This window comes from Amblyomma maculatum, chromosome 2, assembly GCF_055883805.1.
Source record: "Amblyomma maculatum isolate TAMU_Amacu chromosome 2, ASM5588380v1, whole genome shotgun sequence".
Taxonomy (NCBI): Eukaryota; Metazoa; Arthropoda; class Arachnida; order Ixodida; family Ixodidae; genus Amblyomma; species Amblyomma maculatum.
The window spans coordinates 141,216,826-141,234,262 of record NC_139345.1 but is presented as its reverse complement, the minus strand read 5'-3'; positions in this window follow the sequence as shown (position 1 = coordinate 141,234,262).

Here is a 17,437-nt window from a genome sequence, read left to right as displayed (position 1 = left end):
GGCGAACAATAGAGCGCGCAAATGCGGATGCTTGGTCGTAACAGTACCTCTAGCAGGGCGGCAGTTACAACATTTTTCGATCATAGAAGAGAGCACATAGCCACCGGTTGTGATACCTTGCTGTGACACCTAGGATCAAGTCCTGAAAGACAATTAGAAGTGATAGCTGCTCGCATGTTCACTGTCGTAGTCATCACAATCATCAGCCAGACCAACTCCACTGCAGGGCGAAGGCTTCTCTCATATTACTCCATTAACCCGGTCCTGTGCTATGTGCATCACTTGACCCCTGCGAACTTCTTAACCTCATGCCCCCACCTGGCTTTCTGCCGTCCCTGCTACGCTTTCCTTCCTTTGGAACCTAATTGGGTACCCTTACGATACCGGTTATCCTCTCTTCGCACCACGTGTTCTGGGCATGACTATTTCTCCTTCTTGATTCCACTAGAATGCGTGCATGAAATATTGCATATAAATTAGTGCATTTGCAGATAATTTTGCATGGATCAGTTAACTTCAATTAATGTTATCGTGTTAGCAAGTAATGTTGCCAAAACGATCGCCATAATTTTTCTTTCATAAGCTGCCTGGTAATTGTCGTCGTTCCTAGCTGCCTATAACTACCCCTCTCAACAAAATCGCACAGATGGTTCAGTGGCTGTGACCCCCAGCTGTAGAGTTCAAGCCCGTGGCTTCCAATCCCAGTCCCTGGGGCTGGGGTGTAATGTATTGCGTGTCACTGCAACCCACCGAGGTGGAAAGTGATTTTTAATCCTCCACAATTGAATTTCTAATTCGTGGTATCTCATGTGCAATTTTAAAACGTTAGCCTCTGAGTACCGCCTTTGTCCACGAGAACAAAACGCAAAACTTTGCATGCATGAAAACACGGCGAAGAAAACTGGGACTGAAACCAGCTTCCTTGGCCTGAGCAAGGAAAGGACAAATTTTCTGAACCGCCTCAGCGGGGACAGTAAACACGGGATAAAGCAATGAACTGAAAAAAAAAAATAGTCGAGATGAAAATAGCGCCGGTTCTTTTTTGCAGCAAAATTTGAAGTGGTAAAGTAATCGTAAAGTACGTAGGATGCATATCGAGAGCTTACTATTTAGTCGCTCTGCGATCCCACCCCTGTGCAGTGTATATCAGCGCTCACTATAGAAGAGGTCTCAGAGCTGGCTCAAATGAAACTCGATTCGTGTGCTTGTTCAAAATATAAAACTCATCGGTTTAGACGAAAGCGAACCAGGCCGCGAAGGAAGGGAGCTGTTTCGATGGACAGGGAAATGCCCTCAGGGAAGAAGAGGCGGGCTGCTTTGTTTTTTTAGCGTCATTGATCGGCAAGCGGGCATAGACGTGCGTGAAAGAACTGCACGCCGTTTGTATTTTCGCTGTAGAAGTGAAGTTGTTATTGTAGCCTAGAGACCGGAGGAAGAATGCATAGTGGCATTGTTATTGTTTGTTCAGCATGCAAGCTTACGATGTCACGTTGTCAAGACAGTACAATTTCGTCTATGCCAAGCTTGGCTATAGTGAAACACTTGAAAAAGAAACGAGAATGCGCGTTCAAGTCTATAGCTACAAGTCCTATGTATGAAAAGTGAGAAACGAGAATGCGTGTTCAAGTATATAGCTCTAAATGCTATATCGCTATTCAGTCACAACTGTTCTATTTAGGAGATGATTGGAAGTTAACAGTAGTAATGGTTTAAAATCTAATAGCGTCTCGATTCTCGGGCACATGTCCCAAAGTACAGGGTCGTCCAACCTTAGTGCCAACACGCGAATAGATGATTGCAATAGTAATTGCGTAATGTGACTTCAGATAGAAGCAAAGTAGCATGACGCTAGAGGGACCTGGAGGCGGTGCTCTACAAATAAGTTCTCTGCCCGTGGCCTGCCTCTTGGCTTCAGTGCTCGGCCAGGTCAGACGCAATGGCTCTTTCAAAAAAGCGACAACCTGCTCGCAGGTTCGCAGTAATAGTGGACGTTCCTGTTTACGGGAATGTCGAACTACGTTCATATGAAAAACTTGATGCTGATCAGACGCCCTACTACTGTGTCAGAGTTCGATCCCGACCACCGGCGGCTGCGTTTCGATAGAGGAGAAACGAAGAGGCGTCCGTGTGCTGTGCGATGTCGGTGCACGTAAAGATCTCCAGGTGGTCGAAATTACTCCGCAGGCCTACATTACGGCTCCTCTTTCTCTCTTTCCGCTTTAACTCCCACCTTCTTCCCTTCCCTCACGGCGCGTCAGGTTTCCCCAGAATGTGTGTGACAGATACTGCGAATTACCTTTCCTGTGAACCAATTTATTTATTGTTATTACCACTTATTGCCTAACGTTTTATTTATTCCCTTTAGAGTACATCATTTTCATCAATCTCGCTTTGCATAAAGTATTCTTTTTACCGTCTATAACACTAAGTAGGGCAATAAAAACGTCAACGGCTGACAGGCTGTGATTTCAATGTCCGGAGACGCGTCGCAGATACCAAAATCTGCTCCTTTGTGTTGTACCCTCTCCGATGAAGCTTTCGTGCCCACTTGCCGAGGAATTTAACTTCACACCTAACATTTGATAGGTCGTTTTGAGTGCCAGCAAGTCAAGCTACGTAAAATTGCAGTTTAATCGAAACAACGTAGCTTTAGAGCGTAACGATCGAAAGAATTTGCTCTGACACTTCGTCCTGAAGGCAAACGGTAAAACGTTAACTACCAATTACTTTTGGTGAACGAAAGAATGTTGGAAACTAGGATAGGAGACTTTCAACAGCTCAATACACGGCACGCCATATATATGAAAACCTTTGTTACATTTTTCTAGGAAACGTGGTGTAAGAAAACATACATGCACGGATCAGTATTTACAAACGTTGGCTATGCGCCTGTGAAGGCTTGGTATAATTTGATTATAACTCAAACGCGAAATAAATTTATATATCATGTAAAAAAATACAAATAACACAGCGCCGCGGCATCTATATTACAACCGCTTATCTCCAGCCTCCATCTCTCGCGTTAAAGCCCTCACCTGTGGATGGGGTTCTACCCTGCTACCTCTGAAGTATTCGAATATCAATCAAATATTATAAATTGCTCTCAGTTTTGTTATGGCAAGGTGAAATTATGAAGCGTTCACCCCTTGAGTTTTGCACTATACGTGGGAAGAACTTGGAATAGAAGGGAGCAGAAGCCCCGCCGGGGTGGTGCAGTGAAAAGACGCCAGACTACTGTGCCGGAGTTCCCGCGTTCGAACCCGGCCTTGCGGCTGCGTTTCGATGGAGGAGAAACGAAGTGGCGTCCACGTGCTGTGCGATGTCAGCGCACGTTAAAGATCCCCAGGGGGTCGAAATTACTCCGTAGCCCTCCACTACTGCTCCACTTTCTCTCTTTACACTTTCAATCACAACTTCCTCTCTTTCCTTACGGTTCGGTTCAGGCGTCCACAGAGCATGTGTGACAGATACTGCCCCTTTCCCTTCCTGTGAACCAATTATTATTAAGGGAGCAGAGTGGATTCCGTGAGAAGTGCGTAGATATTGCCTAAATTTTGTGGGGTAAACGTCTCGGTGTTCGCAAGCACTAAGAACTGTACCGATGCACAAAGCCTAATCTGGAAACATTTATCCGACGGTATTGGGGGCTGCATTAGTACAAAAATATTGTTCGCGGCAGCCGCTGTATAAGAAGCTGAAATTGCATGCTCGTGCCGCAGATACTCGGAACGACGTGCTTTCTTCATAATTGCCTTGGGTTGAAGCTGAGCGTTTTTTCTTCATAGAATGTTGTGCTTACGAAGAAACGTGCTTATTATTTGCTGTCGTCTTCGCATCGCTGATGACTGGGGGCTTGCCACTAAGCCGTTTGGTCCTTTTTTGTTTTTCCTCCTTGCCGCGCGGCACAACGCGTTTCAGGGTTCCATGAAAGGCGCCGTTCGCTTGCAGCTGGTAGCGCAGGCGAGAGTAAAGCTTGCTCCGTGGGGCCCTAATTTTGGCGACGCGGCATTGATCGGTGGCCCGGGAACGAGAGCGTCTGTGCATGCTCTTGTTAATACAGAATGCACAACGCGGCATTCCGTCATGTGGGCAACGCCGGTGGGATTTATAGGCAGCCATATAGAGGAAGGATCTAGTTTTCTTTTCCATCTAGTGTAGTGAACTTGTGGGGAAACAAAGGCATCAGCAGAGGACAAGCCTGACCTATACTGACAGAGATGATTACTGCGTCTTATCACGTGTTCACTTGCTCTATACTTCTTGTGTATCTTTGTTTATTCAGTGGTGTGCGTGTTCGGGTGAAACTGCACTTTGGTAAGGCCAACGGTGCTGGAGATGGCTGGTGCATAACTACGCCGGTATATATGCTAGCTAGCACAATGCCGTGGTGGATTCGCTGGCCGGTGAATGCAACCTGCTTGCTATTCAGACTAATGGACTGAGGCCCGTTATGCTTCTGGTACTATCTACGAAACGATGAGCCAACTCAAAGTGAATTAGGACCTTCCTGTATCTATCACAGCAATCCAATAGTGCAGCATTGGCAATTTATTCTTGCTGCAGAAGGAATACAGAGCAACCTTATCGCAAAAGTTGATGACAGGTATGAAGAAGGAGCTTTACTTTGGCATCATTTTAGGCCTAGACGTCGAGCACCTGTTTATATGCAGGGACCGACAACATTAACCGAAACAAACGTGTGAGTGATATATAAGTGTTTATTGCAGTTATATTATTCCGTTTTTTGTTGTTTTTTTAGAATTCGTAAATATTTATCATAACACACGCCATAGGTTTGGCTTGTTGTGTTTAACGTCCCAAAGTAACTCAGGCTATGAGAGACGCCGTAGTGGAGGACTCCGGAAATTTCGATCACCTGGGGTTCTTTAACGTGCACTGACATAGCACAGCACACGGGCGCCTTTGCTTTTCGCCTCCATCGAAAAGCTGCCGCCGAGGCCGGGATTCGATCCCGCATCATTGGGAACAGTAGTAGAGCGCCTTAACCATTGCGCCACCCCGGCGGGGCACATGCCATAGGTGCGTCGGTGCAGTTCGTACATTTGGAATTTAGAGCAAGTTGGAGACTGTCTGCAGCAGAGAATTGGAAATAAACAATAAATGAACTAAAATTACGAAAATGTTTTGTTTCAGTTTAATGAACACTATTATATTGCAGAATATAAACTCTTCAAACACGATGATAAGCCTCTCTTTCAATACTATTTTTATGATTAAGCAAATGTAGTAAGAAATATCCGAAGTCAAAGATGACTGTTCAAAGCACGTTGAGTTGACTTTCCCACATTGCAGTCATGAAACGGAGTCACCACCGCCCATTGTGTTCTTGATATACTCACGTCAGTTTCTTATACATCCTAAAACACAAAAATGGCATCCCCATTTGATGCAAAAGAAGTGGAAGTGACGAAATTTGTCTGCATGCGCTTTACGGGATAGAAAGCTGTAAGTTTTGAATTGTGTCTTTTGACATTCAATATTTGAACAACTCTGCCGATTAACAAATTATAAAGATGGGCAGAGCTTTGATGCCGACAATCTTTAATTTTGCGATATAATACTGCAACATGAAATCAAGGTAAATTGCAAGTTATGATTATGTTATTCCATTTTTATAATTTTATATTCATTATGGTCTGCAACGGAAGCGATGTCTGCCTTGCTGTAGAGCCGGCCTCCACCGACCGCTTCAATGTATATCTATCGATATATAAATGTTTCTCTACGTTTAACGAATTCACCTGATCCTACTTTATTATTTCTAATCTTATTGCGAACGTAGTCCCCTTCCCTCCCCCTCCCCCTTCAAATACACTAAGTAAATGTTATGTCACTTTTCAATAAGATGCCACATTACAAGTGGTATCAATAGTTTTGTTGTAGTGTTGAGGGCGTCACAGTTTTTAGAAGGTTAAATAGGCTCAAGCCTTTGTGCCAACATGGTTAAGAAAAAAAAGGAACAAGTTCAAGTCATTATGTCCGTAGCGTAAAGCTGACACCAGCTTGCGACAAGAGGCAAATGGATATTTCGCCCCCAGTTTTGGAATATTGTGGGTGACACTTTAGAGAAGAAAGATGTTGCCTTTTCTGTTTTCATACATGGAGGATGGCTTTCACAGAACAGACGATGCAGCTTTTAGGAGTGCATTTAGCGCTCTCTGGGTGTGGCCGCATCTGCACTGCTTCAAAGAATCGCTCTCCTGCCTCTTCTCTGCTGAGGAGAGGCGAGGGCTATTAGACGCAGCGGGGCGTTACCTCGGGATCTATCCACATCGCAGGCTATACAGGGGCCGTCAATGAACTCCTGAGCAATCAAGATAACGCATTAAAAGAATATATTAGCTTTTTCTTGCTTTCATTTCTGCGCTTAAGTGTCCGAAAGCTAAGGCAGTAAAGAGACTCATAAGCAACCTCACAGTCATTGAAGATATTCTCGGCCTTCGCCAGAAGCGTGCTAATGATGTACTAAGAGACATGCTTCCAGGCGTCTACACACTTACCCCGAGAAGAGAGCAGGGCTCATTTTAACTCAGTTCCAAAATTATGCTGACCCACGTACTGCCATTCCACACTAGTACGAGTAAAGAAGGAAGAAAATTGGCAACCATAACCGAGAATTAAACCAACGCTGCTTTGAAACCCCGTAATATTCCGTCACTCTTTCATTTAGTTTCTGCTTCTTTCTCACTGTGAAGGCAGCGAGCGTTTTGGTTGTCGTGCTGAGAAGATCATGAGCAACCATTACCCTGTTAACATAGTTTGACGCCGCTTCTAACGTGTCCACCTTCGTTTAATGCAGAGTTTGGACCATACTTCCTGTAGTTGCTTGTTTGTTTAGTAATAAGTTTATTTGCGTGACAGCTACCCTAGCCACGTCGTGCTGCATAAGCTCCCCTGAGCATCCCACGCAGCGTCCAAAGTTGTTGATGCCTGGAGCACGAGCCGCGCTTCAAATGGGTTAAAGGAAGCAGTAATTAAGCGCGGTTCACGTAATCACCGGAAACTCGAGCACATATACTTGCGTGCGTGGGTTTGTAACACCAGATGGCACTGACCCGGGTGCCAACGAGTAGAATTTATGATAATAATAGATGCCACATGCCGTGCGCGAAACCAGCTGCCTGAGTCGCCGCCGTCATCAGGACCGTCATTTTGAGTACCGTGGCGAGCTGTTAGCGGTGAGTTTCTTACATAATTACAGCTGCTGCGGTAGGAATGTAAAGATTCCTGGTCGAGAAACCCCTGTAATCCTCCCGGGGTAAGTGCTTGTCGTCATTTTCCGGACAGCATTACTTTAGGGGTCTTTAATTTGTTTTTTGGTATTTTCGACCCCCAACATAATCAGGGCAGCACACCGAAAGGGCATGAAGGGTGTTTATGAGACGTCTCCTCTATAAGCCTCTAAGAATGGACTACGTAAAGTGGAAGTGTTTGCTTTCATCATCATACCTTTTGGGCAAACATTAGTTCCCACTTTCCCTTTACTCTCAGTTGAGTGATGCTTAGTGCTTAAAGAGTGACAGTGGCAGTGTTTTCGAATGGTGTGATCGCTGAGTCGGTATAGAGAACAAGAATATGCTATGCCTGACGCAGCCATTTCAATGTTTGTTGAGGTACCACTTTAAATCACGCATAGTGATCACAATGGAGCCACCATGGCTTGCCTGTCAACAGCCCCCCGAAACAGATTTGTACAGGTAAAGGAGGTAACGCTACACACGAAATCCGACGCATGTGTTTTCAGCTACACTATCAAACACGTGTGTGCATTGTGAAGAATGTGTATCAATTTACATTCGCACTACCTCGCCCTTATGGAGCTCACTGTTTCCTGTAGCTAGGTTAGCCTGAAAAATGGAGGTGCTGGTAGTTATCGCGATGTGTACAATAGCCTTCATCTCAAGTATCCCAATGGTATTTCTAAATACAATCTGGCATCAACACCGTCCTTTGATGAGTCTCCCTTTGAAAACACTGCTGGGTATGATCGTTTATTGATTTGTGTGCCAGCACATAAGTAATCGTTTGATCGCAGTTTTGCAGCATCTATATTATACGGCTATTAGCAACCACAGAAATACTCAGTAGCGTGGCTTAGTGACGAACGAAGAATTTAAAAAGATACCTTGAGATTTACTTATTACTGCTATAATATTATTATACTACCGAGACATTTGAACCGCTAGAACGTGTATGCGCTTTACCAGAGACCTTTTGAGACCCCTAAGAGAAATTAATTCATGACACCAAACGTAACGACTTTTGAGTGGCTGAGCGAAACAAAAAAATGCCACTCGTTCTCATATCGCGGTTTTGCTTCGTCTCTTGAATATGCATGAGTCACGGGCTACAGTCTTTTTCTTACAAAACGATGCGAGTGCTCGTTTGGTAAGTCGTACCCTGACACTCTCGTAGGCTGTGGAATAGACGGAATACATTTGCCCTCGAGTTTTGCGAGACGGTTATGTTAGGAAGCTAACGAGGCAGACGTGATGCATTGCAGATGCGCTGTTCCTCAGAGAATGTGTCCGCATGCACGTCTTGCCAGAAAGGTCAGAGAGTCGTTGTTCACGGCTAGCAAGTAAGGGACGGAGTTGTGGAGTGCATTGATTCTAGGCTCCATGTATTATTGGCGTTGCAATCCCGTTTCATATGCATCTTGTATGACAAGCGTGCGTGCAAGGCTTCCTCGATTATGAGATGTGAGGATCACGCAGCATTATTGCGAATCTCGAGCGGCAGGAAACTGAGTTTATTAACGAACTTCGCCAAGCTTCGTTGCTATGGGGCTCTACAGCACACAAGATTAAAAAAAAAAAAAAAAAGAATTCGAGATTTACGTCACTCATTGCTTACGCCTCTGAAATGAACATTTATATTACTTTAAATCTACGATCTCTCGAATAACTTTGGAAAAATTATTGAACATTGCTTCGTACGTAATTTCGTACCAAATACTGAGCCGGACACGTGTTCGCTTTCCTGTTGGAAAATGCAAAACTGACGTGAGTCCTGCTGCGACTCGCCTCGAAGAATTTGAGGCTACTCTCGCCATTCTCACGCCTGTACGGGAGAACTACGATCTTCGCAGTTCAAAACTTTGCAGACTTGTTTTCGTATATGCACATAGACTAAGCCGTCTAGATGTCATAATATGTCATAATATGTCATAATAATATGTCCCCGTCAACCCTTGTCCGATTTCCTTTGACTTGGTGTCCATCGTCCACAATTAGTTCTACCCTGGGTCCAATGGCTTTTTAGACATTCTCTCTTCCATACCGGATTAGGTAGCTAAGCGTTTATTTATTCGCGCCTTTCTTGTCGTTTCGCCACCACTAATTTTTTACTCTCTTTAGATTGTACTATTTACGGACCGATCATAATAGATTGTTATTTGAGTGCCTGCTTGCACTACGTGTGCTCCTGGTACTTTGGTTTCCTTTTGCTTTTCCTAGTGCTCGGAGAGAATTTGGGTGAAAGCGAATAAAAGGTAGGTGAGTAAATATATACTACTGCATATATAAGTAATATAGTAATGACTACATATATAATTAGGCTATTTTAATCGACCTGCAAATCTATTTGTAGATTCACTATATACAGTGAATGGGAAGGGGACCACCTCTGCAAAAAGTGCAAATTTCTTACTTAAACTTTGACAATCAGGCCACCACATATTTATAAACGAAACATGCATGAGACGATGGCAGCTCTGATGCAGTATTCTCCGTTTTGCGCACATAAAATCTTGCAATGATGAAAGCTCCAACGTATCTTAATACTGAGCGGATAGGAACGACACTGGAAATGTTTATGAATAATATGCCGGAGCGTCGTCTGTGTGGCAAACAATTCCATCTACATACTGCTGTGCATACTTCTTTCTCATACTGTTGTGAAGTCTGGGAAGCTCTAAGCATAATTCAATTTCATCTATGCAAGCCGCAGCTCATACTATGTTATGTGTAAAAGGTAACGCATATGAAGCGCTATACCGTTTAACGAAGAGAGTTTCCGAAAAGTAAAAATGAAACAAGCTTTCAAAACCCATCAGGCAGCGTGTTTGCGACAAACTGGGGTCTTTAGCTGTGCTCCCAAAATGATTTTCCTATGTTATGCATAGCTATTTGGATCACTGTCACATTCGATAACCAGACGTTCTGAGTTTCGAATTCTTTGCTTTTCTTCATGTGTTTACAGGATGGGAACATAATGAAACATGCCGAAAGCTTTCAGAATTTGTTTTCTCTCCTCGTATCAGCAAAGCACGAAGATACAGTCGCTCTTCAATGGCACGCACGCAGACAAATCGATAGCTTGCAATTATCTGGAGGAAGATACGTTTTTCGCAGAAATGGGTTTGCTTTGTTCTCCTCTCACGCCATGTTCCAGGCAGTTCTTCGGCAGTCAATATGTGTGAGCAACGTTTTAGCCGCCAGCCATTCAAAGTGTTTCGTTTTTCTTTGACCCCCCCCCCCCCCCAAAAAAAAAAAAAAAAAAAAACACTTCGGGTAGCCTTTAAACATCCACGTCCAATACTGCAGCGAGAGTCGTAAAAAGGGCGTAGGATAGTGCACTAGGAACAGTCGGGATTTAAAGTAAAACATTTTTGCAGTTTTAATTTTTATCCCAATGTTTTTATCATCATCATCGGTAGCTATTATTTCAGAGATAACGGCAATACGCTAGCTGGCGAATTGTTATCGGAAACAATATGATGATAGATAGGTCGTGAAAACTATTGCAAGAAAAACAAAGCCAAGGAATAATTGAAACTGTACTTAACTTAGCTAAGAAAGGCAAATGCAGTTCAAATGAGGAAGAGCTCCACCGAGTGAAGTAATGGTCGGTTTGTTTGTTGCAGTTTTTTCCACAACAAAAATGCCCTAGGAAGTTGTCACCCACTTAATCTCGTGACTAGGAAGCGCATACTGTAGGATTATATAAATAAATTTCTTATCGGCGGAGCTAGACGCGTTGCAATACGCAGGTTGTCGGAAAACGAAGCCCATCGTTCGACTGCAGATAAAAATCAAGAATGTACCTTGGACAATCTAGGCATCCATCAGGGGGAAAGGACTGTCAGCACTTAGCGAGGTGACGCGCTCCCAGACGTTAGGACTGCCCTCCTGGGATACATATTTTCGATATAAATAATATCTTCAAGACTGAATGGCTAACTGCAGCGGGTTCTCTTCAACGTGAAGACTTTCAACGCCTGCAGTACACTCCGTTCTTTGGCGGTTTATGTACAAGGTGCCAAACTTTTTATCTCATCCCTAACGTTGTATTAATTTCTGGATAAAAGTACCAGAAAGAGCAATAGTAAATTATTTGCTACACGCAGAGAATTGTAGCCGTCTTTCTCTATGTACCATTTTTCTTCATTCAAAGGTCTATTTCAAGCTCAGGAATGCATCTCGCGCTTTCGAGAAAGAGCCTCCATACAGTAAATAAAATTGTACGCGTTGCAGGTATATAGCATGGAGATTAAATTAAATTTTGTGCTTCCGCAATCTACCTTCTTCTTTTTTGACTCCACTTGTGCTGTAGGGATTGGCATGTAAAAAGCAGCTAATAGAAGGAAATATTGATATGCACCTTTCCTGTTTTGTCCTCCTCCTCCTCCTCCTCCTCCTCCTCCTCCTCCTCCTCCTCCTCCTCCTCCTCCTCCTCCTCCTCCTCCTCCTCCTCCTCCTCCTCCTCCTCCTCCTCCTCCCTTTCATTTGTAATGCCCGCAGGCCCTGAGAGTAATGTAATGAATAAACGAATGAGCGAAGTGACTACGAGTCACATATATATTTACTTCTTTTCAAAAATGGTACTGGTGCGGACTACAGTCATAGAATGTAGACAGGAGCGTAAGAAACGTATCCTAGGGGTGTCGCCACCAGTCAGAGCAATGCAGTCGCTTCTTTTTTTTTTCTACCAATCACTTTTTGTCGATATATACAGCCTCATAATGATAACTATATCAGGTCTTCAAAAGCAGAAGAGAGCCGGCAATTTCTGAGCCCCTGCCTTCTGGAAAAGATAGTTGTGTGCCTTAGAATTAGTTCACACATTTCAAACGAAGAGCGAGTTGATTGCTGATTTATGTATTCAGCGTGAACTATTAATGCTTAAACGTATGGACAGCTTGCAAACTTATTGCGCTCTATTTTACTTTGCAAACAATCTGTATACATCAAAAATTCTCTCATCTACCAGGACACCCCCAAAATGCCTTTAGCTCATCTTTCATTAAGTAAATTCATGATACTATTTAGATGACGACGTTCTGGCCTAGAAAAGAAGTCGTCTTCTTCCATATCACGTACTTATATCAACATGGGTCGATTGCGTAAAGGAGTCTCTCGTGGCAGCTAGCAGGTTTTAAGTTCTGCAATAAATGAAGTCAGAGGGCATTTCCATCTCCCTGCCTGTTGAGAATACGAAATGACTCCATTATATTTCGCTACGTGTTCGACCCCTGTGCCCCATGTAATGCTCTCTGACCCTGTCTACCCTCCCGAGGCTGGAACTCCAGGCACGTTGACAAACTACTTCGTTACTAGGGCCTCGGTTGCAAAATCGGAGGAAGCTAATTGAAATCCGTGATACCACTGCGACGATGTTGCAAGCGAGGCTAAAGGCGGCTGTAGGTGGCACTCGATGCTGTTACGAAGAAACGTGAAAAATTGGCAGCCCCTCTGCAGACGGCCACAGGGAATGTAGGAGGTTTCAGAACAGGTCTGTGAGAAAAATCGAATGTGCCGCATTATTTGCGGTTTGTTCTCAATCTTATTTCGCGCTAACCTGTTAACGGTTCGGGCTGTCTGGTACGGCGGGTGTAATTGATATCCTCGGTTACGTTAAAAAATAAATTAGGAGTAGTATTTTGCCTTGCTCATGGGCAAAGAAGCAAAATAAAAAATTTTCGACAGAAATAAACTTGACAGTTCTTAAAACCAGATTCGGTAAAAGGTTCAAGTTTCTACAAAAAAAAAAAAAAAAATTAAGAAGAGTGAGCGACTGGAAGTCGCTCGCGTACGAGTACGAATATGTGTAAATCTGTCTATGCAAGCCGACACAGAAAATGCAATACATCGATATTTTAATAGCGAATTCGCTTCTCAACCACCAAGCGAGCAGTTAGAACGCAAACAGCATCGAGCACGGTGAAACCAGCCATCGCGCGCGCCGTTCCGCGACCCATAGAGATGACAGCGCCAGAAGCACCCACCGCCTGCTTTAAATGAACCGAGCTAAACGGGAAAAATGGGCCGGTGGCGTGCGCAGGGCCGGAGGGACGCTACGTCCGTGGAAATGGACACAGCTGCGGGGGCGGTGAGGCTGCCTTTAGAAGCCAGCGTTGCTTGGGTAAACAAGCTCGGCGCGAGTCGTCTCTTTGCTTTCCTTGCTTTCCAAAGGTATTTCATCTCAGCGTCATTTCAAAGAAAAAAAAAAACAAATAGAAAAAAAAAAGAGGAAAGGAGGCCAATATTGCAAATATGAGAAAAATGGCGGCAAATACACGCGCCCCGTGAGCGTGCGAGTAGAAGAAATGATACGGGCTTTCAGAGTCCGCGCCGTTCACCCCGAAAGTGAATCCTCGGACGGGCGCAACGGAGAATCCGGGGCGGCATAACCCACTCAGCCTTGGCGTTGGCGGCTGGGCCGAAATCTCTCCTACTCTCTCTCTCTCTCTCTTGAAAGCATCGCATGAGAAACGCCCGGATCACGTAAAGAGGAGGTTGGAGGGCAGTCATATGGCGGCGGCCTCGAGCGTTTCTTTTTCTTCCTTTTTCACCCAGCGTTGTACTACAGCCATACACCGTAAAGAACGGAGCGCTATGGAAAAGCGGCGTCCGGGGCAGGAACAAGCTCGTGCTCGTCGCGATAAAAGCATCGCCGCGAAAGCCATTACGCGGCCGGTTTGAAACGCCTAGTAGCCGCGTGGTCCCGCCGCCCCCGGGTGTTTTCTTCTCGGCGTCCGCCGAATAGGCCAAAACAGCTCGCTTTGCTCGGCCTATGGGCTGCTCTGTTAGGGGCGGGGAAATTGGAGGAAGGGAAGGAAAACAGAAAAAAAAAAAGTGGGATTCACTTGCCAATAAGAATAAATCACGAAATCCGCTACGGCTATAAAATCTGATACCAAACACAGAGGGAAGGAGAGTCATCTCATGGACTACAGTGTTGGAAAAGAGGAGGAGCTTGTATAAAGGAGGGGGTAATTGTGGTTTTTTTGTATAGACACCTTATTTACTTCTGCGAGTGTGGCCGTTGCTTGTGACTGTGCTGGGTGGATATCGGGATATTGACGTAGTAAACATAGCGTGAGGCCCTGTCGAGTTTAGAACGTTGACTGTTCGGAGTTCGTTATTATTTTTTTCATCTATACTCTCCAGAAAAAAAAATTCTACCATTTTCATGGCTTTATTGAGAGTCTTTTTTTTTAATACGTGTATGTGTTGTCACGCTCCCCTGAATTCACTATGCCTTCCTGCAAAGCAATGACTGTCTAGTTTTGTTTTGTATGCAAGCTTGCCATAAGGCATATTATAGAAACTCATGTAAATGGTTTTCCGTGAGGAACCGGAGCAGGCTCCCGCCCTTAGCGTTGTCGGTGAGCCATTTAGATAAGTCCTCTTCCCTTGTTGTGGTTAGTCTCACTTCGCGCAGAATCTGTGTCCTTGATGTCTTTGTCCCTGCACAAGTCAATAGCAGGTTGTGAACATCCACTTTTGCAGCTGGTGTGGAACACTTGGTGGTTGGTTCGATGTCTTCTTGCGATTCCCATCGGCATGTTACCGAGAGGGTAAGGGCCGCCCCAGCTCTTATCCAAGGGAAACCTCCTCCAATCTCGTTAAGTTACGAGGGAGTGGGAATGTACACGGGGGAATGAGGGCACGTGTACTTTTCCTTGAAGAGGATGCTAAGATGGGAACAGCGGAGCGGGCATCAACAGGGAGCCTAGTGGGGGGCGCATTAGTGCTTGGAACTTCGTGTGTGAGGTGGTCAACTTTTCTCTGCTCAGCCTTCTCAGCATGGTCTTGTGTCCAATGTTTCTGGATGCTTATCTTTTTTTTTTTTTTTTGAGAGCGTGGATTTCTTGGGTAACACATAGCGTCTTCGTCACTTTCTTCAGTTGTTTTATGGCGGCTAAGGAGACTGTATAGATATGGGCTTCTGTTATGGAATCTATTTTATTTATGGCCTCCATAGCATCGCGGATTGCACAGAGTTCCATCACAAGCGGGTCCGGGTATTCTAAAAGATATTCTTTATGTACCTTTAGTTCGCTCTGTGTTGGACTAGTAGCTGCTGTTCTACCGCCATTTGCTATAATTGATGCGTCCGTATATGCAATGCAGGTAGCTGGAAGTACATCAACCACAGGTCGAGATGCCAGCTTTTCTTTGCGACGAAGCCGAGCGGTCTTGTTTGTCGTAATAGTCTGCACGACTGTCTATTTGTGCAAACAGGAGCCTGAAATTTACGCCCCCCTCTTGGGTAAATGAGAACTGAAAAATTTTCTGCAGTTAAATTTACCCGGTTATGTTTGCATGCATTGATAACGTATTCTTAGGGGGAATGAAAACCATGATAGCAGGCAGGAACACTTCGGAGCTTCTGCAAAGTCTCAGTGTGGTGACCAACATTTCAACTGAATTTTTCGCCCTCTTGAAATCATTAGTCTTTTTACCAACACTGCTGGAAGAAGGCTTTTTGTTTTGATATACTCAGTGTTGTAAGCAACGTTCAAAGACTTCGCATGTCTTCTGAAAGCCTCAGTCTTGTCACCAATTTTGCTGCGAAAAGACGTTGGCTTGAAATCATCAGTGTCGTATCCAACGTTTCGAAACGAAGACTTTTGCCTTTGACCCTTCCGATTATGACGTTCTCAAAATGAAAATGTCCCACGTTTTTCTTATTACATTGTTCATTTGAAACCTTGACGACTAAACTTAAGGCTCCTTGCCGCCCCCAGGTTTGTATCGGCCCTGAAAAAGATCCATACAATATTGATAAGATAGGGCTCAATGCACCTACCCTAGCTGGTGGTGTGAGTGAAACACAACGGGCATCGCTTTTGCAGGTGGTAGCCATTTGGCAGGTCAAATTAAAGGGCGCTCATTTCTCGGCGGGTTTTGGGGGCTTTACAGTCTACCTGACATGACCGAGTTGGCGGAAGCTGTCAGCATCGATATATACTTTGATATGAGAGAGTGAGGTGGAAATTGACGGTCTCGGTACTTTTGGTTGACAAGAAAGGTATACTTCTAGGGAACTCAGGCACCTTCGTACGATTTTTACCCCGCCGGGGTGGCGCAGTGGTTACGGCGCTCGACTACTGTTCCCAAGGACTCGGGATCGAATCCCGGCCTCGGCGGCAGCTTTTCGTTGGAGGCGAAAAGCAAGGCGCCCGTGTGCTGTGCGATGTCAGTGCACGTTAAAGAACCCCAGTTGGTCTAAATTACCGGAGTCCTCCACTATGGCGTCTCTCATAGCCTGAGTTGCTCTGGGACGTTAAACCCCACAAACCAACCAACCAACCTTTGTACGATTTGATTAAAGCGGGGATTTGTATATGTATGTATATCCGGGCGCCTCGAACAAAATATACGGCGGCTAGGTACAGCTAATTGACATACAAAGGCACGAATTAAGCGATATGGTGATTAAGCAATAAACAATGTACTGAAAGAGCTTACCGAGGTTCTTTAAGCCGTTATTAGGCCGTACAGGCAGGACCTCTGAATTAAAACGGAAATTATGTTGATTAACGAGAAAGAGGAGTAAAACTATAACGACGCAATATGGCACTGGGCTAAAACGTAAATAAATTTTGCAATACTTTCACGCCTTAGACAAATTGCACGAAACAGCCAAAAGTGGAAGCCATCTCTACAAAAAAAAAAAAAAAAAAAAGAGGGTCTCTTAGATGTCTCCCAAGAGGAGAATGGCGAAAGCCTACCCTTCCTTTCCTATCATTTGCCTCTTATCGGCGTTCGTTACAGCGCTACATGTAATTATGATTGGTTTACAGGAAAGGGTAAGCACAGTATCGGTCACACTTTCTCCGACAAGTGTGAGTTTGGACGGCACGCCATCGCTCCTGTCCCGTGTCGTTTCTTGGAGCGCGCTCAAGTGTGATATTGCAGATGACAAGAATGCTAGAACGAACTAATGTTGTGGAATCTCGCGGAATATCACATGACAGATCTCGCGCACAGATCTCGCGCTAAGATCTCGCGCATGGGATTTCGTTGCATTAACTTCCATTTCGTTCCATCAGTTTTCGCCTTAAAATTTGGGAAAATCTTTTTGGACGCGACACAAGCTCCGCCTTTGAAGGTATGACACAATAGTGTTAGCGGTGCCCACCTGCGGCTCACCTTGCGGTTATTTGTCCACGTACATGTAGTCT